General features: G+C 38.6%; 1 pseudogene; it reads right to left on the minus strand.

Moving 5' to 3' along the window:
• Positions 1-25,117, minus strand: LOC119984429 (annotated as a pseudogene).
• Positions 25,118-26,954: the final 1,837 nt, after the last annotated feature.

The following is a 26,954-nucleotide window of genomic DNA, read 5'->3' on the forward strand; positions in this document are numbered from 1 at the left end:
CTAAGGTTGTGACGGGGTAGGAGATGTCGGGGGCTTGAGATCTGGATACCGGAACACACAACGACGCAGGAAGGAAAATCAGTTCATCAGTACACAAACCAAAGAAAAAGCAAAAAAAGAAAATAAAAGGAGGCCACTCATAAAGCTCACGAGCTTCAATATCGGGGCGCATAAGCACACATAAGTAAGAGAGAATGAAAGAGACTATGGTGTAATGAAATTGAAGAAAACAAACACAGAGAATTCAACTTATACCAGCTGAAGAAATCAAACACAGTTTCAGCTTAACTTAGATCAAGTTCCTGCTCCTGAACTTCTCACAAAATGCACCAAAATTTCAGCTTGTATCTCACACAGATTCAGAACTAGCAAGAAGAACAAGTTCTGTTTTTTTCTTTTCTTACACAGAGAGAGCGACAAGAAGAATCTCTCGTGCTCACCTTTTTCATACATAAAGAAAACAAAAGAATAAAAAACAAAACAACAGTACACATAAACAAAAAGAAAGTAAACAAGTCTTAGTCAAACATTGACTAAGATAATCATAAGTAATACAAACGAAAGCAGACTTAAGTCTCAAAACCCAACAAACTCCTCTTTGAGACTAAGTCTGGACATTCCAAGAAGTTTTCTAAGAAACTCAAACTGACCCTTAGGCAAAGCCTTCGTAAACATATCTGCTAGTTGCTCTTCAGACCTACAATGCACCATCTGAATAGAACCAGCTTCTTGTGCTTCTCTAACAGCATGGAACCTGACATTCATGTGCTTAGTCTTGCCAAACTGAACTGGATTATCAGCAATGGCAATGGCTGATTTACTATCACACCACATCACAGTAGCATCACTTTGATCATGCTCCAAATCTGACAGAAGCTTCCTCAACCACATGTTATGGTTTGATGCAGCAGCAGCAGCTATATACTCAGCTTCTGCTGTTGATTGAGCAGTGATATCCTGCTTCTTAGAGTTCCATGAAACTACTCCAGAACCAAATGAAAAAACAAAACCAGTTGTGCTTTTGAAATCATTTGCACTACCAGCATAGTCACTATCCACATAACCTTCAAGAACACCTCCAACACCCTTCAGAAAATTAATTCCAAGGTCCACAGTGCCTCTTAGGTATCTCAGAACTCTTTTGGCAGCCCCATGATGTACTTCACTTGGAGAACTCATAAATCTTGACAACAAACTAGCTGCATACATCAAATCAGGCCTAGTAGCTGTTAAGTACAATAAACTCCCAACTAAACTCCTATATGCCTTGGCATCAGTATCTGGATCTTCTTCATTCAAAGATAACTTACAAGTCAAAGCAAGTGGAGTAGCAACAGGTTTACTTTTCTCCATATTAAATTTTTTTAAAATGTCCCAAGCATATTTCCTCTGTGAAAGGAAAATACCTGAACTTTTCTGATGAACTTCCATCCCAAGAAAATACTTCATCAAACCTAGGTCAGACATCTCAAATTCATTTTTCATTTGAGTTTTGAAAGCCTCCACAGAATTAAGATTACTCCCTGTCACCAGAAAGTCATCCACATACAATGATACTATCAAATGATCATCACCATTTTTAATATACAAGGTTGCTTCATTCTTGCTTCTGCTGAATCCTTGATCAAGCAGAAAAGAATCAATTCTGCTATACCAGGCTCTAGGAGCCTGTTTCAGGCCATAAAGAGCCTTGTTGAGCTTGAGAACCTTATGTTCACTCCCAGCAGCAACATACCCTTCAGGCTGATCAACATATATCTCCTCATTTAATACCCCATTCAGAAAGGCAGATTTAACATCCAAATGAAAAATTTTCCAGCCATGATAAGCTGCAAGTGCAATGAGAAGCCTCACAGTATCATGCCTAGCAACAGGAGCAAATGTATCAGAATAATCCACCCCTGGTTGCTGTGCATAACCCTTCACAACCAACCTGGCTTTGTGTTTGAACACTGAGCCATCTGGATTCAGTTTTGTTTTAAACACCCACTTCACACCAATAACATTTTTGTCACTAGGTCTGGAGGTGAGCTTCCAAGTAGAATTTTTTTCAATCATGTCTAACTCCTCCTTCATAGCTAATCTCCACTCTTCATGTTCAGCAGCTTCAACATAGCTAGATGGTTCTGCAATGGCAGCATTACACTGCTCATACACTTCTGCCAAAGACTTCATCTTCTTGGCAGATGACTCATCATCTTCATCATCATCAATTAAATTTTCATTCTGAGCCTTTGGAACTGAATCACAGCTGCTATTAGAGTCAGACAGACGCTGCAAACCAGAACACTTCACAGATTTTTTATTTTCCCAATCCCAGTAAGCTGATTCATCCACAATTACATCCCTGCTCACTGTGATCTTTTCAGTTTGCAGATTATAAATCCTGTAGCCCTTGGATTTAGATGCATAACCCAAAAACACTCCCAAAACAGCCTTTTGATCCAACTTGCTCCTTTTTACAGAAGGAACATGTGAATAACAGATTGAACCAAAAATCTTCAAATGCTTAGCTGAGGGTTTACTCCCAAACCAAGCTTCAATTGGTGTCATCTCCTGTACAGACCTTGTAGGAAGTCTATTTAGAAGATAAACAGCTGTATACACAGCTTCAGCCCAAAATTGTTTTGACATCTTCTTTTCAGCTAGCATACACCTAGCCATCTCCATAACAGTTCTATTCTTCCTCTCAGACACACCATTTTGCTGAGGAGAATAACTAACAGTCAACTGATGTGCAATACCCATATCTTCACAAAATTTATCAAACTCATTTGAGGTATACTCCTTTCCATTATCAGACCTAACACACTTGATCTTCATCCCACTTTGAGCTTCAACCAAACTCCTGAATTTCTTGAATACAGAGAACACTTGAGCCTTACTTGAAATAAAGTAAACCCAAGTCATTCTAGTGAGATCATCAATAAACAAAACAAAATACTTGTTCTGACTAATAGAAGGAATAGACATTGGACCACACACATCAGTGTGGATTAACTCCAGTTTCTCACTAGCTCTCCATGTAGAACTAGCTGGAAATGATTGTCTATGTTGCTTCCCAAACTGACATGCAGCACATACCTCATCACTGACATGTGAAACCAGCAAATCCCTAATCAAATTCTGATCACAAGCTAACTTCAAAGATTTCATGTTACAATGGCCATACCTGCTATGCCATAACCAAGACTCATCTGATTGTATAGCATAAGCACTATGACTGACAGAGTTTGCAATTAATGGAAATGAGTTGTCAACCATTTTCACCTTAGCAATCTCACAACCAGTAGGAGAAATTATAGTGCAACACAAATCACTGAAATCTAATGAATAGCCTTTTTTCATCATTTGTGGAACACTCAACAAATTCTTTTTTAATTGAGGAATAAATAACACATCAGGAATGAATTTGGTACCTTTCTTAGTACTCAAAGCCACATCACCCTTGCCTTCTGCTTGCACCACATCTTCATTACCCAAAACAACTTTAGTCTTGACACTTCTATCCAAAGAAGAGAACATGTTGATGTCCTTGGCCATATGACTGGTACAACCACTATCAATAAGCCAAGCATCCTTCCCAGTAGAAAGTGAACTACAAACAGCCATAAATAGATGATCATTCCCAGATTTATGTTGTTCACTTGAATAATGTGCCTCATGTGAGCCACTAAAACCACCAGAACCAGCAAAAACACCAGACTGCCCTTGATTTTGCTTTTCTCTACAATACTTTTCAATATGCCCCAATTTCTTACAATATCTGCATTGAGGCCTACCATACTTCTGCCAACAAGACTTCTCAGCATGATTAGTCTTGTTACAGTGTGGACAAAGTGGAAAACTGCCTTGGCCTGACTTGGATTGATCACCAACAGTAGACCCCTCCTTGGACTTCCCTTTTCCACCTTTGTCAAATAATTTCTTCTTTTTACCATCTTTAAAACCATGGAACTGCTTTGACTTATGCTTCATATGGAATGCACCTTCTGAAGCTTCTTCATCTTTCCTAGAGAATCTCAGTTCTTGAGCTTGCAATTTACTACACAACTCAGCAACAGTGAGCTTAGTCAAATCACAAGATTCTTCAATTGCTGAGACCTTAGCCTCAAACCTGTCAGGTAAGCTTATCAACATCTTTTCAACTACCTTGTAGTCTGAAACAGATTCCCCAAGCAACTTCATCTGATTAATAACTCCACTTAGTTTATCTGAGTAATCACCTACAGTCTCTGAATCTTTCATTTTCAGCAATTCAAATTCTCTTTTAAGAGTTAACAACCTCTGCTGCCTAACTCTTGCACTCCCCTGAAATTCTTCTTTGAGTTTATCCCAAGCAGCCTTAGCTACCTTGATATCAACAATTCTAGGAAATATTTTATCATCTATGGCAGATTGCAGGAATATAAGAGCTTTAAAGTTCTTAGTTTTCAATTCATTGAAATCTTTAAGTTCTTGCATAGTAGGGTTTTCTGACAAAGAATCAGGAACAAACCCTTCCTCAATCAAATGCCAAAGATTATGAGCCATAAAAAAAGATTCCATCCTTGCTGCCCAATAATCAAAATTTTCACCTTTGAAAACTGGAGGAGGAGGAAGTGAAGACAGAGACATTTTTCCAGATAACAACCAAAGAAGTGAGACTTACCCCAAGCTTCAATCAACCTCTGATCAAGACCACAGACCCTTAAAGAAATACTGCTTCGATACCAACTGAAGAAAACAAACACAGAGAATTCAACTTATACCAGCTGAAGAAATCAAACACAGTTTCAGCTTAACTTAGATCAAGTTCCTGCTCCTGAACTTCTCACAAAATGCACCAAAATTTCAGCTTGTATCTCACACAGATTCAGAACTAGCAAGAAGAACAAGTTCTGTTTTTTTCTTTTCTTACACAGAGAGAGCGACAAGAAGAATCTCTCGTGCTCACCTTTTTCATACATAAAGAAAACAAAAGAATAAAAAACAAAACAACAGTACACATAAACAAAAAGAAAGTAAACAAGTCTTAGTCAAACATTGACTAAGATAATCATAAGTAATACAAACGAAAGCAGACTTAAGTCTCAAAACCCAACAGAAATAATTACTACTGGGTACGGTGAAAGTAGTCTTGGTAATCCGGGAAGAGATTCTTCTTCCACTTCTGTTTTGGCTACCGAATTAATCTGAGGTGTAGGGTCTGCAGCTGCTTCAACTTTGGCCTCAGCGATTGATTCTGGAGCAGCCTCTGCAGGTGCTGGAAGAGCCTTGCTGACAATGGGTGTTGGTAGAAGGGCCTTCCCAATTTGCTGAATGACCCATTAAAACATGAACAATGAAATACAATAATGGTCAGACAGAGAGACGAATATTGCTTGGCAATACTTTGGAAACAAATAGTTTGCAATAACAATCTTTTGACAATTCAGTTCTGCATCAATAGAAAATACGTTTTCTTCCAAACACGATTAGCGAATTCGCGGAGAGGTGATGAAAACAAATACATTAACACTACCTTTATGTCATCTAACAGGTCCTTGGGGGCGACATTGCTGCTCACATACTCATCAAGTTGTTGGAAAGTTGCCTTTCGATCCTGCCACGGATACCAAAATATGAGTCTTTTCTCACTGGATATTAAGTAATGGGTTAAGTAAATGTATAGCTGAATTCTATCAGAATTCAAAGAAAATGAACACAATCATGATAAAAAAATGACCACGAATAAAAAAATAGAGCTTCTTTTAAACAATGTATGGTGGTTTTCCACTTTAGCAAGAAAAGAACAACAATTAGAAATTTATTGAAATTAAATTTGGTTCATGCACATGATGGAGACTTTATTACCTCTGCAAATAGAACTTTCGTGCTCACAAACTGAACAAGAGCTGCCGTGCCTAATACTTGGAGAAGTGTTTCCATCTAGAAGTAAACGCTATCGTCAATCATCTTTACAAAGAAGAAGTAAGAAAGTCAATCGACAAAGCACTCAAGAACACCACCTCTGTAAATGTCAATAAGCCTAACCCAGCAACCCCAAGAGCGACAGGCAAGCCATCAGAGCCCTCCTGTAAAGTATGTCAAGTCACTCTCACATAAAAACATTTTGTTAAGGAAAGAGCATTATCGTGCACAGTCAACAATGGACAGTTAGGGGTCACTCGAGTCTATAGGCGTTTCATTTGATAAATAGCATGTAAATGAAAAGGGGAAGATGTAGATCATGCATATTTCTGCTTATCTAAGGAGGAAAGTACTACGAGGTGAGCATGTGCATGTGCATGCATATATTCCATCTTGTGCCCTGGATTCTGCAAATACTATGATTGTACAATCTTCTTGCTCAACAATTCAATGAAACTCGATAACTCCATTTCCTGATCATTTTCAATCATCTTCAGCAAATCCAGTCTCACTGAGGCCATAGCACTTCACACAAGCCATCGAATCCTTTATCAGCACCTTACATACATCCCTTTCGGTCTGCCTTGTGCAGCACCTACTGCCTGAAGTGTCTCACTTCTAATTCATGTGATTGAACGCTAAATGTTCGACAAAATTGATCTTAAGCCCAAATGCATTTATTCTTACCATATCTTTGGATCCCTGTTTCAGAAACATCGATATCATGGTGCATCGAGTTTACTGAATCTCACACAGCATAAAATTAACATAAACAATATTTTCCAATTTATATCTGAAGAGCAGGGAAAAAATTGACCTTTCAGCAAAATAAAAAGGATTCTTTGAGCTGAATAAGTAGATGCTAAGAAAGATACTTACAAGAGTACCGTCAATAGCATCCGTTAAATTGCTAAGATCAAGACTGAATGCCTTTCTTGGCGGTATCCAAGGAAGACCACTGCTCTGCAAAGTCACAACTCCGTCTCAAAGTTTGTACTTACTAATGTATCATATGCCAAAAACGATAGTAAACATGATACTTGTTAATCAGAATAACAATACCATCCATCCTCGAGGTCCTTCAGCACCATATTTTATTGCATAAGCAGCTTTTTATCCATTTATAGTAACCAACTCAGCAACCAGTTCAGAATTCCCATCAAATCTCGCTTTCATGACAAACCAGCATCATTAACATTGTATGCTGCTTATAAAAAAAATATCTCTGTATGGTAGACTCAAAAATGACGAAACTTAATAAGGAAAAGCTTTTTCGTTGCCTTATTAGGAAATGTCAGAGTACCTGTGGGTCTCATAATTGTATCGACAATACTAGTAACCGATTGACAGATCCAAGGCTGAAACAACTTGTGGCCGAGGGTTTAAGATGCTACAATCTTCACAAAAATTAAACTTGCATTTGGTTTCTCACTAATCAATTTCATCTTCTTTGATTTAAAATTGCACATTTAACCTAAGATATAATCATATAAAGTTGACTAAGTTGGTTAAAAAGTAACTATGTTCGTCAACACATATTGAGCAATTGTCTGTCTTGTATAAACCTAAGATGTAATCATGTAAACATTTAACGTCTATCTTTAGGATTGGTACCAAGAGAATCAAGTCTAGTTTGAAGTACAAGTAAAAACGAGCCTAGCCTTGCATACTAATGATTGGAAACAATGTATTCCCTACACTACGGATTTGAAGCTGTGATTGAACCTCTATTTTGAGGTTCTAATGTCCTTTAATTAGGATGTTCTAGTACTTAGTTAATGTATTTGATTGCATTTTAGCTTAATTTTACACTTACAAATGTTTCCCCTTGGTTTTGTAGGAATCGGACCTTGTTCGGGCAAGTTGGAGCACTTTTTGGGCACTTTTTGCTGTGAGGTGTCGGGACTTAGATTATGAAGATATTCTTGAAGACTACAAGCTCCAACGGTACACTAATCTATGGCCGAGATTGAATTGTTTTGAATTATGAATGGATTAGATTACAACAAGACTTGAAGGGTTAAGATGATCATTTAAAGGTGAATCCAATGGTTGTGCATAAGACAACATTCTTGCTTGCAATTTTTGACTTAAAAGAAGATCTTACTTGATTTTTGGAGTCAAAGATGGCTGCAAGTTGCTACACATTTAAAAGGAAATTGTTGGAGATACCAATGCCAAGATTTGGTGCAAGTTTGATCAAATGGTCAAAGATGACAAAATTGTTGGAGATACCAAGGTCAAGATTTGGTGCAAGTTTAATCAAATGGTCAAAGATGGCTGCAAGTGCACATGACAACTCAAATCTTGCAAAGCTAGACTTGGAAAATAATGCAAGTGCAACGGCTACATATTGCAAGGTTGCGATTTAATGATCTATTCATTCAATGGCCAAGATTTGCACATGTAATTGAAGGTCGAGATTTGAAGATGGAAAAAGATCCAATGGTGGAAATCACAAGAGCTTGGAATCAGACCTTGTTCTCACAAAGTTGGAGGCATGAAGCGTCCGGACACCTACGGCGAATCTGCAATTTTCTGCACCGAAATTTCAAGGGCATTTGGGGTAAATCATGTATGTAACCAATGGGAAACGATTTTATAAGGGTAGTTAGGTATTTTCTATTGTAAAAAGAGAAGAAAACCCTAAGATTTGGTTGGCTTCCAGAATTATTCATTCACTTCTCCAACATGAAGCCACCATAGGAGTATTGTTTTTTTCTCTCTATTTCTCTCTCTAAGTTTTTCTTGGTTTCTTGTGATTTCGTGTGTAGACATTGATTTTCATCTATAAAATTGATGTTTATGTCCATTATGATGGGTGGCTAAGTTCTCTTTCTAGTTTCTAGTCCCAAACGGTGGGTGCTCGGTTTCGATTACTTAAGGTATGCTCAAAGAATCGTAGCTTCGATTTCTCTCTTTTAATTTCGTGATAGTTGTGTGATTGGATCTATGAGAATGACATATTTGCTTGTATTCTTGGATTGTCTAGTCTAGGGATTGCATCTAATGCGTTCGATTGAGAATTGTTAAACCCATTGCATGATTTCCTTAATTAATTGAGTTTTTCATTGCATAGCTATTAATTATGTGTATTGATGATGGGGTTTTGGGTTAAATTAGGAATGTGCATGGGAGAGTTATGGTTAATTGATCTTTGAGTGTGAAACTAGGGTGTTAGCCAAACCAAGCCCCAAGGGGGAATATTAATTCATAATATTAGGTGCTTATCCCTTTGCGTTCATCGTAGATTAAGAGACCCGATGGCCTACATGTATGAATTGAAGTCTTATAACCCAATTCTCTTTGCATATGCATGATTGATAGTATCACACAATGCATTGTGTATGGTTGTGTGTGTTTGCAATGATACCTTGAGTATGAGAACCGAGTAGTCACCGGGACGGATTAGAGACTAGGTTTTTTAATTAATTGTTTTAAATCCAATTTGTGCTTACTTTGATTACAAAATTGCTCATGCTACCGAGTCATTCGGCCCATTTCTTTTACTTGCTTTAATTTGATATTCATTGTGTTTATTAGTGTTAGCTAGTCATTTGCATATCATTCACTTCAAATTTGCATTGCTTCCTCGTGGATCGATACCGGACTCACCGGTTTATTACTTGACGATACCCTACACTTGGGGTAAGTACACACACACTTTGGTGTCGGTCAAGTTTTTGGCGCCGTTGCCGGGGAAGCGAGTGTCAAAGACGGAGTTGGGTGGCTTGTAGATGCTAGTTTTATGCTATTAAACGCCATCAAATAAGGAAGGAGCACGGTCACGCTTCAAGGGTAACTTCGTTCCTTCATTTTCCTTGCTTTCTAGAGTAGTTGATTTAGTATAGTTGCTGAAAAAAAAAAAAAATTTGTGAGGAGAACTTGGCGGATGGGGCTAACTTAGATTCCTGTGGGCGATGGATGCCACCTTGTTTGCTGCTTGGTAGTGATACGTTGTTTGAGAGAGCTTTGTGCATTTTTATTTTTATCACTACTTGCTACATCTTGGTGTGTTATTGTTCCTAAGGTTGATTGTTGCTCTATTCCTATCCTTGCTCTTGTTCTTGCTTAATATTGTTCTTGGTTGTTCATTAATTGAAAAAAAAAAAAAAAAAAAAATCTTGTGTTACTTGACGTGGTTGATTGCTACTTTTGTGTGTTACTTGCTATTGTTCCTTGCCATCATGTCTCAACCTAGAGATAATGTTAGTGGGCATGGGTCTAATAGAGATGGGATAGGTGGTGATATAAATGTGAGTGATGCGGGGAGTGTACGTGGGGATGATATGAATCTTGATGCATTGCGTCGTCTTTTGCAACATGTGAATATTGATGAGTTGATGAATCCGGTGCAAGGGCAAGATGTCCAAATTGGCAATGCCCAAAATTTGCAAAATGTTCAAGTTGAGCATGCTTTACAAAATGCACCTCAACCATTTCAACAAGACAATGCAGCGCAATTTGCCCCACAAAATGTCTACCCACCTATGTATTATCAAATGCCACAAGTGCCACAATATGCTCCCTTCAGACAAAATTTACATGCACCTCCTCCTTTTGACTACATTCATGCACATGAGTACCAACCTTTTAGGCAAGCACAATCTTCACACCAATGTATAGCTCCACCATCTTACCAACCATGCACCCCACCCCAAGAGAGATCACTTGAGGATACGCTTCAAATATTCATGGAAGCTCAATTGGAGGTTAATCAAAGGAGATTTGAATTTCGTGAGCAAACCAATAGAGCCTTGGAAGATTTAAGAAGCCAATTGACAAAGATCACTCAAACATTAGAATTTCAATTCGAAACTTCAAGTGAGGGGTTGAATGTGCAAGAACAAGAACAACCCATCATTACCTCAAGGAGTGGGATAGTAATTGACAATACCATGACTCCTAAGGTAAGTGAGGATGAGAAATTAGTGGAAGAAGTGGGTGGTGAGGTGAAAAAAGTTATAGTTGGAGATAGATCATGTCGAGACAAGGACAATTATCCAATTGAAAAGGTTGAGGAAAAGAGCGAAGAGAAGAGAAATGAAGAGAAAGAGGAGAACAAAGTGAGACCAAAAGGGAATGAGTTAGACCGTGGGAGGGCAATTGAGTACATCCCTAAGCTTTATATTCACTCTCATGTTGAGGATAAATTAGAGATGACACTTGCAAAGAATTCATTTGAGGGTGTGCTAGTTTTGATTAAGAAAGGTAGTCGACTTTTGATTGAGGGAGATATTATGAAAAAAGTTTTGAAGTTCTTGACTATTTATAGTGTAGAACATTTGCCCCTTCATTTAGGAGCATTAGAGGCTTTCCCAATCAAAGTCGGTGCATACCAAGTGCATCCTCAAGAATTGACAACGTTACCTTTTGCAAGTGGATTTAAAGAATCCTCTAAACATCATGTCACACATAAAATATTTACCAAAATTAGAAAAGTGTGGCATCCCAAACCACGATTACAATTCTTTTTAGGTGAGTTTGGGGAAAAGGGGACCGAATCATGTGTGGTTCGTCATGTTCCTCAAAGTGGGAGTAGTGATTTTGAGGATGTTCTTGGGATCTCAAGGATCCCACCCCTCTTTTGTGTTATGGTCGATCCACTTTTGTACATATATGTTTAGGATTGGTTTAGAGATCACTTTTATTTTTGTGTGTCTCGTATACTCAAAATCCATTTCACAATTTTTGCTCCTTGTGCACTTATTCAAGTTGGGGGGTGAGAATTGTGACATGGTTGTGTGTTATGTTTTGATTTTCTTACCCTTTAATTTTGGTGTGTTTTTGTATGTTCACAATGCATTTCACAATTTGTTCTTGCCTTGTTTTCCATTCTTGACATTGGGGACAATATCTCATTTAAGTTGGGGGGTGAGGGAATTGTGAATTCATTGTGAAACTTGCTTTATTTTGGTGTGCTTTTGTGAATATCAAAAATTTGAAAATTTTGAAAAAAAAAAAAAAGAAAAGAAAAAGTCTTGTTGTGTCATGCTTGGATAGTGTGGTTGGTATTAACTTTTTCAAGATATGCTTCGTTTCTCATAATTCCGACCACTTTTGAAGAGTATGGTATGATTTCCTACCCTCTATCCTATTGTGTTGTGCTTTGTTGTTCATACATGCTAGATGGACTTTAGGAGGGGATGGTAGACGCTTTTGGGATTCACTACCAATTTGACTGTTAATTTCTTATTCTTGTTCACACGTGCAAGTGTAGAGTAGGTTCCTTGGTTTCTTTTGCTAAATCGATGCATGTGATTGAGTGGGATGACTATAATCAATTTCTCTTGGAATGACTGAGACCTAGTTTGATATCAAAATTGTGTAGTTGAGCAGACATCTTGGCATTAAAGCATTTGTATGACTGCGTTTTTGGATCCTTTTGTCTGAAAAATTACCTTTTTACCCTTCTCATTCTTTTGAACCATTCTTCATTGATATACATTGGGTTTTGGGTGATGCTCTTCATTGATATTCATTTGACATCCTATGAGCGTGTTCTTCAATAGCTTTGCAAATATGATATTTGATTACTGAGAAGTGTGATTTTTGTATTTGCCACTTGCTTGTGAACTTAGGATTGAAGGATTCACTAGGTTGAGAGATTTGAGCTTAGCCTATTCATTTGTGAGTGATTATAAGCCCTAAATTTCTTTAAGCCTCTTGATTTCACTTACAAGCCTTGTGTGAGCTATTTTCCCAAATATTTCCCACCTTTGGTTGCAAGGTTGAGTAGGAGCTTGAAAAATAAATCGGTAGTGATATTACCCCTCCTTATTATGAGAAAATTTTAGGTAGGATTTTATTTAGCAAATTTTAGTTTTAGGTAGTGGTTGCATTGCTAGGGACTAGCAACGTCTAAGTTGGGGGGTGTGATTGAACCTCTATTTGAGGTTCTAATGTCCTTTAATTAGGATGTTCTAGTACTTAGTTAATGTATTGGATTGCATTTTAGCTTAATTTTACACTTACAAATCTTTCCCCTTGGTTTTGTAGGAATCAGACCTTGTTCGGGCAAGTTGGAGCACTTTTTGGGCACTTTTTGCTGTGAGGTGTCGGGACTTAGATTATGAAGATATTCTTGAAGACTACAAGCTCCAACGGTACACTAATCTATGGCCGAGATTGAATTGTTTTGAATTATGAATGGATTAGATTACAACAAGACTTGAAGGGTTAAGATGATCATTTAAAGGTGAATCCAATGGTTGTGCATAAGACAACATTCTTGCTTGCAATTTTTGACTTAAAAGAAGATCTTACTTGATTTTTGGAGTCAAAGATGGCTGCAAGTTGCTACACATTTAAAAGGAAATTGTTGGAGATACCAATGCCAAGATTTGGTGCAAGTTTGATCAAATGGTCAAAGATGACAAAATTGTTGGAGATACCAAGGTCAAGATTTGGTGCAAGTTTAATCAAATGGTCAAAGATGGCTGCAAGTGCACATGACAACTCAAATCTTGCAAAGCTAGACTTGGAAAATAATGCAAGTGCAACGGCTACATATTGCAAGGTTGCGATTTAATGATCTATTCATTCAATGGCCAAGATTTGCACATGTAATTGAAGGTCGAGATTTGAAGATGGAAAAAGATCCAATGGTGGAAATCACAAGAGCTTGGAATCAGACCTTGTTCTCACAAAGTTGGAGGCATGAAGCGTCCGGACACCTACGGCGAATCTGCAATTTTCTGCACCGAAATTTCAAGGGCATTTGGGGTAAATCATGTATGTAACCAATGGGAAACGATTTTATAAGGGTAGTTAGGTATTTTCTATTGTAAAAAGAGAAGAAAACCCTAAGATTTGGTTGGCTTCCAGAATTATTCATTCACTTCTCCAACATGAAGCCACCATAGGAGTATTGTTTTTTTCTCTCTATTTCTCTCTCTAAGTTTTTCTTGGTTTCTTGTGATTTCGTGTGTAGACATTGATTTTCATCTATAAAATTGATGTTTATGTCCATTATGATGGGTGGCTAAGTTCTCTTTCTAGTTTCTAGTCCCAAACGGTGGGTGCTCGGTTTCGATTACTTAAGGTATGCTCAAAGAATCGTAGCTTCGATTTCTCTCTTTTAATTTCGTGATAGTTGTGTGATTGGATCTATGAGAATGACATATTTGCTTGTATTCTTGGATTGTCTAGTCTAGGGATTGCATCTAATGCGTTCGATTGAGAATTGTTAAACCCATTGCATGATTTCCTTAATTAATTGAGTTTTTCATTGCATAGCTATTAATTATGTGTATTGATGATGGGGTTTTGGGTTAAATTAGGAATGTGCATGGGAGAGTTATGGTTAATTGATCTTTGAGTGTGAAACTAGGGTGTTAGCCAAACCAAGCCCCAAGGGGGAATATTAATTCATAATATTAGGTGCTTATCCCTTTGCGTTCATCGTAGATTAAGAGACCCGATGGCCTACATGTATGAATTGAAGTCTTATAACCCAATTCTCTTTGCATATGCATGATTGATAGTATCACACAATGCATTGTGTATGGTTGTGTGTGTTTGCAATGATACCTTGAGTATGAGAACCGAGTAGTCACCGGGACGGATTAGAGACTAGGTTTTTTAATTAATTGTTTTAAATCCAATTTGTGCTTACTTTGATTACAAAATCGCTCATGCTACCGAGTCATTCGGCCTATTTCTTTTACTTGCTTTAATTTGATATTCATTGTGTTTATTAGTGTTAGCTAGTCATTTGCATATCATTCACTTCAAATTTGCATTGCTTCCTCGTGGATCGATACCGGACTCACCGGTTTATTACTTGACGATACCCTACACTTGGGGTAAGTACACACACACTTTGGTGTCGGTCAAGCTGCAGTTTGCATTTCCCTAATATTATTGCATCTTCATACACTTTTGTTGGGTTTGAAGACTCCATGTCGTGGTGTTGAAGATAGAGGCCCATGTGCAGCTAGTTTGGCTCATGTGCAATAGGTCTTTTTATCTTGGTTTTGTATTCTATATAAGGGATACGGCGAAGTGTTGAGTTGGTAGTTGTATTCTTTCTTTACAGAATAATAAAAACCCTCCCCAGTGCTCCGTGGATGTAGGTCAAGTCGGCTGAACCACGTTAAAAATCTTGTTTCGTTTTATTGCTTTAAGTTTGTGTGTTCTTTATCAGAGATAGTAGTCCAGATCTTGCAACAAATAACAGGTTCAAATCGTAACAAGTGGTATCGAAGCCGAAGGTTTACTCGGTGATTGATAAAGAACGTGGCCGACGACTCAAAGATTGCTGGGATCGAGAAGTTCGATGGCAAGGACTTCAGTTATTGGAAGATGCAGATAGAGTCATAGAGGATTATCTATATGGAAAAAAAGCTACATCAACCACTCTCTGGTGATAAGCCCACCAGTATGACTGATGATGATTGGAAACTGTTGGATTGCCAAGTACTCGGGGTGATCAGATTAACGATCTCTAGATCGGTGGCTCAGAACGTGAGCAAGGAGACCACAACGGTAGGTCTTATGAAGGTTCTAACTAGTATGTATGAGACCCCTTCTGCGAACAACATGTTACCTTTCAAGCTTCAGTTACCAGGTTAAACACAAGACAGAACAAAGCATCAAGTGTAAAACAACATAACTTCTTCTACTTCTCTATTTCAGTTCATACGACGCAGTGTGGCTGCTACTGCAGCAGACAAAAGGTTTTACACAGAAACCCTAACAAGGGAAAAGACCAAAAGGTCAACTAACATAAAACAGAACTTAAGGATAAAAAGGACAATATACTACCAGCATTAAGAAAACATAAACAACTAGCTAAGACATATCAATTAACTTAAACAGACAAGTCAACAACACTCCCCCTGACTTGCTGTTTTGGTACAACCTCAAGCAAGGACCTCAGATAGTAGAATCTGTCTTTGGGAAGAGCTTTGGTGAAGATATCAGCCCACTGTTCACCAGACCTACAAAACTTCAACTCAATTGTACCTGCTTCAATTGTATCTCTCACAAATTGGTACTTAATAGCTATGTGTTTCGTCAAGTTATGCTCCACAGGATTATTGGCAATAGCTATAGCAGATTTGCTATCACATATGATTGTGGTTGGTCCCACCAGACTTACACCCATATCACCCAGCACCCTTCTAAGCCATACAGTTTGAGCAGCTGCCTTGCATGAGGCTACATATTCTGCCTCAGCAGAAGATAAAGCAGTACTCTGTTGCTTCTTGGAAACCCATGAACAAACTCCAGTGCCCAGTCCAAAAACAAAACCAGAGGTACTTCTGAAATCATCTAAGGAGCCAGCCCAGTCACTATCACAGTAGCTTATCAAATTTATCTGTTTTCCATGCTCCTACAAAATTCCATAATTCAGAGTTCCTTGCACATATCTTAGCACTCTTTTAGCAGCTCCTAAGTGAATTTTACTGGGATTTTGCATGTACCTAGACAGCAAACTAACAGCAAACATCAAATCTAGTCTGGTTGTACACAGATACAACAAGCTACCAATGAGGCTTCTGTACACCACCCCATTTGCCTTTTCAGCTCCATCCTCCTTAAGTAATTTTTTAGTGACCATTAAAGGAACTGACACTGGGTTGCAATCATCCATATTGTACTTCTTTAGAATACCCTTGGCATAGCTAGATTGACAAATGAAAATCCCTTCTTTATCTTGGATAACCTCAATCCCCAAAAAATACTTTAGAAGTCCCAAGTCACTCATTTCATAAGTTTGCATCATGCTGGTCTTGAAAGCCTGTATCTGTTTCTCATCATTACCTGTGATGATAAGATCATCCACAGATATGGATACCAAAAGCATAGACTCCCCTTCTTTAACCAGTACAAAGTTCCTTCATTTCTACTTCTTTGAAGCCCTTTCAACTTAAAGAATTTGTCCACCTCTGAATACCAAGCCCTTGGAGATTGCTTGAGCCCATATAATGCCTTTTTTAATTTATACACTTTGGATTCCTCCCCCTTTACAACAAAACCATCTGGTTGATGAACATAAACTTCTTCTTTCAGAGTGCCATTCAAAAAAGCTGAATTCACATCTAGTTGGTGGATTTTCCATTGATTTTGAGCTGCAACAGACAACAAAATCCTCACAGTTTCCAACCTAGCCACTGGAGCAAACGTTTCATGAAAATCAATACCGGGTTTTTGAGTAAAACCCCTGGCCACCAACCTTGCCTTATACTTTTGAACACTGCCATCTGGATGCAACTTTGTCTTGTATATCCATTTAACACCAACTATGTCTCTGTTTGCAGGTCTGTCAACTAGCTCCCAAGTATTGTTTTTTTCAATCATGCCAATCTCCTCAAATTTCTCTGGTTCCTTCAAAGCTAAATTACAAGTCTCATACACAGCAGCCAAATCTTTAATTCTCAGTGGAGGAGATTCTGGTTCACTATCATCATTATCATAATCAAGCTGTTGATCACTATCATCACTGTTATACACAAGCTGTTGATCATTTTGTTCTCCCCCATTCACCTCTTCCTGCACATAATCTTCATTTTCGGCCTCTAACACTTCAGTTGCTTCCTGATCTTCAATCAACACTGAGTCACTTTGTTGCTGAACAGAATAAGTAGTTCCATTATCCCAATTCCAGACTGCTTGTTCATCAAAGATTACATCTCCACTCACCAATAGTTTTTTTGTTTCAACTTCATACACTCTATAAGCCTTGGAGTTTACACTATACCCAACAAATATGCACTTTATACTTTTCTTATCCAGTTTTGTCCTTTTTTCAACAGGGATATGAATGTAGCATGGGCTACCAAAGACCCTAAGATGTTCCACAGAGGGTTTGTTTCCAGACCAAGCTTCAATAGGGGTCATGTTTTTGACTGCTCTGGTGGGGGATAAATTAACTATATAGGCAGCAGTGTGCACAGCTTCAGCCCAGAAGATTTTAGGTAAATGTTTCTCACTTAGCATTGACCTTGCCATCTCCATTATGGTCCTATTTTTTCTCTCAGCCACTCCATTCTGTTGAGGGCTAAATCCAGCAGTAAGTTGCCTCTTGATTCCTTCCGCAACACAAAATTCATCAAACTTTGTTGAAGTGTATTCTCCCCCTCTGTCACTTCGTAACTGCTTGAGTTTCTTGCCACTTTCCTTCTCGGCAGCTACTTTGAATTGCTTGAACATATGGAATGTCTCTGATTTTTCTTTAAGAAAGTATATCCAAATTCTCCTGGAATAATCATCTATGAAAGTCAAGAAATATCTGCAACCATTGAATGAGGCAACTTGCATTGGTCCACAAAGATCAGAGTGAACTAACTCTAGAACTTCTTTTGCTCTCCAAGAACTCTGCTTAGGAAAGGAATTTCGGTGCTGTTTTCCCATAATACAACTTTCACGTATTCCTTCTAACTCATTTATCTAAGGCAAGCATGTTACCATGTGCTTTTGATGCAACTGTCTGAGATCTCCTGAGTTGAGATGACCAAACCTCAAATGCCACAACTTTGTAGTTTGATCTCCCACCAAGTCTGTCTTAAGTGCCACAACTTCAGTTGATTTAAAATCCACCAGAAAGTTTCTGTGATTTTTCATTGGAACAAACATCAACTATCTGTCCCTGTGCTCTTTATCATAAATCATGCACCCTACATCCTCGAACACTAGTTTGTATCCATTCTCCATCATCTGCCCCACACTCAACAAATTATGGCTCAAAGCATGCACAAACAGCACATTGCTTATAAATTTATCACCATCACCAGTGGCTATCTTCACTCTTCCTTTTCCCTCACCCCTCACCACAGTTCCATTACCCAAACGGATATTGGTTGTTATGACATTTTCTATAGAATCAAATAAAGACTCATTTCCTGACATGTGGTTGCTGCAACCACTGTCTAGATACCATACATCAGTTTTAGGTTTAGAGGTTACCTGAGCAGCATAAAACAAACTTTCTTTTGGTTCTGAGCTGCACTCCACAAAATTTGCTTTGTTTTCTGGCTTATTGCGACAATTCTTCTGTATGTGTCTGAATTTCTTGCAATATTGACACTGAGGCTTCCCTTTAAACCAACAATCTGCTGAAACATGACCCACCCTTTTGCACAAATCACAGATTTTTCCTCCAGATGACTCAGAGTTCATTCCCTTTTCTGGACCTCTCCAGCTTGACTCACCACTATTTCTCCAGTTGGATTGCTTCTCTTTATCTCGAATTGACAGCTTAGCTTGAAAAGCAGATTCCATAGATGAGCCCTGATCTCCACGTCTCAGTCTTCTCTGCTCATCCGCTTGCAAAGACCCTATAAGTTCTTCAGGCTTCAAAACTTCCAGATCCTTGGATTCCTCAATGGTAGTGACAACAACATCAAATCTTTCAGGCAGACTAATAAGTAATTTCTGGACTAGCTTCTGGTCTGAAATCTCCTCTCCCAAAGTTCTCATTTGATTCACAACATCAATTACCTTAGAGTAAAACTCTTTAACATTTTCTGCTTCCTTCATCTGAAGATTCTCGAATTCCCTTCATAGATTCTACAACTTGACCAAAATAGTCCTCCCATCTCCTTCAAATTCTTTAGAAAGTATGTCCCATGCCTCCTTTGCTTGGGTTGCTCTTATGATACGTGGGAATATAGAAACCCCTACTACATTTTGCAACTTCGAAAGAGCCTTTGCATTTGTCATTCGGTTGCTTTCAAGATTCTTCCTTTTTTCTGGATCAAGTTCACTTTCGTCTGTGGGTTCCTCGTACCCAGTTGTCACCATGCTCCAGAGTCCTTCCGACATCAAGTAAGCCCTCATTCTTACTTTCCATGACGAATAATCATCACCATTAAACACTGGAACAACAAATCTATCACTTGTAGAGGACATGACTGAATTTCACTTCTCTTCTTCTTTGCTCTTCGATTTCTTTTCTTCAACCTGGTTTCTTCGAACCTGGCTCTGATACCACTGTTACCTTTCAAGCTTCAGTTACCAGGTTAAACACAAGACAGAACAAAGCATCAAGTGTAAAACAACATAACTTCTTCTACTTCTCTATTTCAGTTCATACGACGCAGTGTGGCTGCTACTGTAGCAGACAAAAGGTTTTACACAGAAACCCTAACAAGGGAAAAGACCAAAAGGCCAACTAACATAAAACAGAACTTAAGGATAAAAAGGACAATATACTACCAGCATTAAGAAAACATAAACAACTAGCTAAGACATATCAATTAACTTAAACAGACAAGTCAACAACACAACAAGGTTTATTTGATGAAAAAATTATTTAATCTGCGCATGCCGAAAGGAGGGGAAGTCTCAAAACATCTCAACGAATTCAACACATTGATAAATAACTTGTCATCTGTTGAGATCAAGTTCGAGGATGAAGTCACGGCTCTAATACTATTGGCGTCATTACCAAACAGCTGGGAACCCATGCGAATGGCCGTGAGCAATTCTGCAGGGAAGTCAAAGTTAGCATTTGACAACGTCAGGGATTTGGTTTTGGCTGAAGAAGTTAGGCGGCGTGATTCGGGTGAAACATCAGGTTCAAGGTCAGCTTTGAATATTGAGAACCGTGGTAGGAATAATAATAGGAAGTCAAGCAGGGTTCCTTCGAAGTCTAGAAATCCCAGGGGCAAAAGTCAACTAGAGATGGAAAATCTGTTGAGTGTTGGCACTGTGATAAATCTGGGCATATAAAGGCAAATTGTTGGAAGTTGCAAAACAAGGAACAAAGTAACACAGCCGATAATGAAGCACAGGTGGTGCAAGATGCATTATTAATAGCCCAAGAGAGTCCATTGGATGATTGGGTTCTTGATTCGGATGCGTCATTTCATACAACAGCTCACAAAGAAGTGCTTCAGAATTATAGTGCTAGTGACTTTGGAAAGGTATTCTTAGCAGATGGTGAGGAACTTGAAATTGTTGGCATTGGAGAAGTCAGATTGGCACTTCCAAATAAATCAACTTGGCTATTGGAGAAAGTTCGCCATATTCCTGGCTTGCGAAGAAACCTTATTTCCGTTGGACAGTTAGATGATGAGGGACACACAATCCTGTTCAACAAACAATCTTGGAAAGTTACTACGGGAGCCCGAGTTGTTGCACGTGGTAGCAAACGCGGCACACTATATATGACTACTGAGTGTCAAGGGTTTGCAGCAGTTGCCAATGTTGGAGATGACAGTAGGCTATGGCATGAACGCCTAAGTCATATAAGCCCGAAGGGTTTAAAGATGCTTCAGTCACAAGGTAAAATTCCTAACTTAAAATCTATTGATTATGATATCTGCGAGGGATGTGTGATGGGGAAGCAGAAAAAGGTGACTTTTTTGAAAACTGGTAGTCTCTTAATGGCTCAAGGTACTTTGTTACATTCATCAATGTTTCAAGCAGAAAAGTATGGGTGTATTACATCAGACATAAATCTGATGTGTTTGAAACTTTCAAGAATTGGAAGGCTTTGGCAGAAAATGAGACCGGTTTGAAGCTGAAGTGCTTGCGATCTGACAATGGTGGTGAGTACTCAGTGGCTGGTTTCAAGGAGTTCTGCGTAAAGAGTGGCATTCGAATGGAGAAGACTATCCCGGGTACACCATAGCAGAATGGTGTAGTAGAACGCATGAACAGGACCCTGACAGAACATGCCAGAAGCATGCGATTGCATTCTGGACTTCCACTGAATTTTTGGGGTGAGGCCATTAAGAGAGCATCCTATTTGATTAATCGTGGTCCTTGTGTTCCGTTAGAGTACAAGATTCCAGAGGAGGTCTGGAGCAATAAAGTGGTGAAACTGAATCATTTGAAGGTATTTGGTTGTCTATCGTTTGTTCTAGTTGATGCAATGCATAGGAACAAGTTAGAAGCTAAATCAAATAAGTGTTACTTTATTGGCTATGGTGATGAGGAGTATGGCTACCATTTCTGGGATGAAAGGGGACAGAAAGTCATTAGAAGCAAAGATGTAATTTTTGATGAGACTGTGTTGTACAAGGACCGAAAATCAGATGAAAAGACTAAAGAGAAATCTGAGTCAGTATTTCTTGATGGAATTACTAAGAATATAACATCGTACAAAAGTCCGAGATTCACTGATCAGAGACAAGTTGATCCGATTAGAGTGCAAGATGAGACGCCACAAAGTCCATTAGCAGAACTAATCAGAGATGAACCAACCACCTCATCTCAGATTGTACGTAGGTCTACACGAACTATTAGACCACCTGAAAGGTACTCCCCAGCACTTAATTATATTTTGCTCACTGATGGAGGGAAACCTGAGAGCTATGAGGAAGCTCTAGAAGATGGAGATGATTGCAAGTGGGAGCTTGCAATGCAAAGTGAGATGGACTCGTTGTCACAAAATAAAACTTGGGACTTAGTTACTCTTCCACATGGGAAGAAAGCTTTGAATAATAAATGGGTTTAAAGGAAAAAAGATGAACTTGATGGGAGTAAACGCTACAAAGCAAGACTAGTAGTGAAAGGGTCTGAGCAAAGGAAAGGAATTGACAACTCAGATATTTTTTCTCCTGTAGTTAAAATACCCTCTATTAGACTGGTTCTTTCTCTTGTCGCTGTTGAAAATTTGCACCTCGAGCATATGGATGTGAAGACAACGTTTCTTCATGGTGATCTAAGTGAGGATATTTTCATGACTCAACCTAAAGGTTTGAGGTACATGGGAATAAAGATCTTGTTTGCAAGCTGAAAAAAAGCTTATATGGGTTGAAGCAGGCGCCAAGACAATGGTACAAGAAATTTGACAGTTTCATGAAGGAAATTGGATACAGAAGGTGTGAATCGGACCACTGCTGCTATGTGAAGAAGATTAGAGACTCGTATGTGATCTTGCTTTTGTACGTGGATAACATCTTAATTGCAGGAGATGACATGGCAGATATTGATGATCTAAAGAAACAATTGTCAAGCAAGTTTGACATGAAAGATTTGGGGCCAGCAAGCAAAATCCTTGGTATGAAAATTCAGAGAGATCGAGAGGAAGGAACTTTGAGGTTGTCACAAGCTGAGTACATTCGAAAAGTACTCAAGAGGTTTAACATGGATGGTGCTAAGGCAATTGGCACACCACTTGGAAATCAATTTCGATTATCTAAGGAGCAGTCACCTAAAACAGAAAATGAGAGGGCTTACATGGAAAAGGTACTATATGCGTCGGCCATAGGTAGCGTTATGTATGCAATGGTTTGCACTAGATCGGACATTGCCTATGCAGTGGGAGCAGTAAGTAGACACATGCAAAATCCGGGGAAGCAACATCGGGAGGCAGTAAAATGGATATTGCGTTATCTCAAGGGGACACGACTTGTGTCTATGTTATGGTAAAGGTGATATGAAGCTCAAGGTATTCGTGGATGCTGATTTTGCAGGTGAGATTGATAGTAGAAAGAGTACGACAGGGCTGATTTCTACGATGGGTAGTGCTGCTATTACTTGGGGTTCTAAATTGCAGCAAGTAGTTGCATTGTCGACGCGATCACAGAAGCAGCTAGAGAGTTGGTTTGGCTACAAGGGTTCTTAACAGAGTTAGGCCGTGGAGGAGCTTTAGGCACACTGTACAATGACAGTCAAAGTGCAGTATTCCTTGCAAAGAATCCAGCATTCCATTCAAGAACTAAGCACATACAGACGAAGTTTCACTATGTGAGAATTCTTCTTGAGAATAATGAGTTGAAACTCGAGAAAATACTTGGCGCGAGAAATCCTGCTGACATGTTCACAACGAGTGTGACAAATGAGAAGCTGAAGCTGTGCGCAGCTTCAGTGTGTCTCCAAAATTGAGCAACTGGGGATGAGAGACTGGGGAGGACCTTTGCAGTGATCGAAGGAAGATTTTTTTAAATTCTGGAAATCGAAGACAGCTTCATGAAGTCTCCAAATGGGAGATTTGTTGGGTTTGAAGACTCCATGTCGTGGTGTTGAAGATAGAGGCCCATATGCAGCTAGTTTGGCCCATGTGCAATAGGTCTTTTTATCTTGGTTTTGTATTCTATATAAGGGATACGACGAAGTGTTGAGTTGGTAGTTACATTCTTTCTTTACAGAATAATAAAAACTCTCCCCAGTGCTCCGTGGATGTAGGTCAAGTCGGCCGAACCACGTTAAAAATCTTGTGTCGTTTTATTGCTTTAAGTTTGTGTGTTCTTTATCAGAGATAGTAGTCCAGATCTTGCAACAAATAGCAGGTTCAAATCGTAACAACTTTCTGCTTACAATTAGTGCAAACATGGTTTGAACTTAAGTTTTAGGCATCTATGTGTTTATATTATATGTTTCTGGCTTTTCATCAATCATTAGCTTATCCTGTAAAGCCAAACATGCATTTGCACTCTTCATCCTATCATTATCTAAGAATCCTAAACTCTGATTCAGAACAAATGAACAATCACGTTGCCCGGCAATAAATTAAACCATTTTTCAAATGACCACACTAATTAAATCATTCATTCCAAGAAAGGAGAAAAAAGGGTACAAAAAATCTTACTTGTCTAGAATGAAAAATATGTTATTTTCTGGTGCGTTGAACTTCAAAGACAGCTTCTTCAGGAAACCTGGCTTATCTTCACCTTTATAAGCAATAGACACTAGCTTCTTACCCAAACCTCGGATATCAGAACTACCCACTTGCCTAAACTCAGCAGGAGCTCTTATATCAAGCAATAGAGCAGTGCTTTCATCAGCCAGTTTGGCATAAGCATTTTTTGCAGACTCAACACCCCATGGCTTGGGCTTCTTTAAAATCTGAGAAAAAACTAATGGAGCAGCCAAAACAGCAGCAACACCCCCGCCTATAATTACAGGATTATCAGTTCCAAAACTGAAGAGATTTTCAAGAACCCCACTTGCATCAAAATCTGAAGTAGGAGTTCTCACGGACTGCCCTAATGCTTCCTCATATGTCAAAGCTTTAGCCAGCCCAGAAGCCAGAACTGATGACATTAACACAAGACTCCCATGAAGAGTCCTCGAGAAATGATCTTGTAGTGTGGGTGTTGTGGTGCTGATAGAAGGCGACTTTGAAAGTTTGAGTGATTGTAGTGATTTGGTGGGTTCTGTTCTCCTCTCACAAAATACAGATAAAGGAGTCAAGCCTGCGGCATTGAGGACCTCCATAGCATAACTTTAACTGGGAAAGAAGGATCCTCTCCTGGTCTCTCAAAGAAGAACCATAACCAGAACCACCATGAGATTTAGATGATTCGCAAAGTCTTGGCTTCGGCCTGTGCAAATGTGGCTGGCAATTCTGTAATAGCGTGCTTTCGACTGGGGGAAGTTGCAGACGTGGAATCAGATATGGGGCTTCTGCCCACCAGGAGCGTGACATGTGGCAATGAGATGATACTTTTGTGATCATGTAGACTTCTATTAATGTGTTGATTGTGCGGCTGAGAAACCCAAATAACCTTTGCAATGCAGTACAAATGTGCAATAGTCATCCCAATCCCCTTGGAAAAATATTAAGTGGGAAGCAAACACTATGTCATCAATTGACGTATTGTGTATGTCCCATTGAATTATTGACATTTGGACGTTAAATTGGCCCACCAAATTTTAGTTTCCCGCTGCTTAGGATTTATGTTTCTTTTTATTTTATTTTATTTTAGATTCAAATTTTGTTTTATCAAAAAAGCAGAGACAAAACCCACTATCTAATTAAAATCTTTATCTTCAGTCCTTCTCCGTCCAGTTACGGATTGGAAATATCTTGTTGGACCAAGACTTACTGTCTAGCCGTCTAGGTCAACATTGTGTTTTTGATGATTATGTGTCAAAATGTGTGTGAGCATAATTGACTTAAAATATGTCTTAAAATGTGAAAAAGTATGTTTTGATGATTGTTCGCCAAAATTCATGTTGAATATGTGATCTTGAGTGTGAACTATGATTATATCTTAACTAAATGATTTATGTGCGAATCGCTTATGCTTATAATGCTATATATGCTAAAAGTTTAATTATTTGATCATAACTAACCTATGTTTCAAGCATGAAGCTCAAACGAGCTTACAAGCATTTTTGAGTTCGTTTCAGGTTCAGGTTTATGTTTATCTTTCCGGCAGTCCAAGAATGGTCTTAGAAGACCTAGGGCTTGCTACGAAATTCCTAAGCACCTTGCTAAATCCACTAGAAAATGTTGTTCTAAAATTGGAAAAAAATCAAGAGATAAGAGGAGCTAGTCGTTTCAAATTTGAATGGAGAAGAAATGATTTTATGAATATGATTTCGACATCTTAGTTGTGATCTCATAGAAGAATATGCAAAGGAGGAGATTTTCTTGCCATATGGAGATATTTGACTTGGGGATATTATGGCATTAAAAGAAAAGGTTCTCTTACCATAATTGGTGGTCCAAAATCAAAGAGGAGTTGTTCATATCAAGATGAGCCGATTATATGATTCAAATAGCCTTCCACGACTCATATAAAGGTATATTGAAGAAGCTTTATTTCCTATTTGGTCAAGTTGACATCAAAGATTGAAAAGAAGTCCCAACCAATCACTTTATGCATTCCAATGGAGTCAAATCTTTTCTATAAAAGGCAAGGAAATAAAGAGGTGAACCAGTCTGTTTTATCTCCAAGTACAAGTTGATTTCAAGGCTCTAATGAAGGCTCTACCCGATTTCTCTCTACATTCAAGGGAGTTATTTCGTTTCCTATTATGTGAAGATTATGACTGCTGATTTCATTGGAGGATTGAGAAGACTTTTGCCAAGTTTAATGAGAGATCTTATTGCCTTATTTGGTGGACAAAAAACGTGGGAGCTGATTGCTAACTTTAAGAGAAGAATACCATGAATAATTATTTTAAGGAATCAAAAGAGGAATGTGCTGAGATTGAGGAGAAGACTTTGAAGGTTTTCAGACCTAGTTGTTCTATCTATATATGCAGCACGTTTTGCTACAGAGAACAGTTGGAGAAGTCGAGCCACAATTCCCTATCATCTTGCTTTGAAAAATTCAAGAGTTTGTATTATATAGTCTTCAAGCTTCTGTTCGTGAGAGTCGTTACTATTATTCATACTTGCTACTGCAATCTTGAATCTTCTTTGTACATCA

This window comes from Tripterygium wilfordii, chromosome 18 (genome assembly GCF_013401445.1).
Source record: "Tripterygium wilfordii isolate XIE 37 chromosome 18, ASM1340144v1, whole genome shotgun sequence".
In the NCBI taxonomy this organism is placed as follows: Eukaryota; Viridiplantae; Streptophyta; class Magnoliopsida; order Celastrales; family Celastraceae; genus Tripterygium; species Tripterygium wilfordii.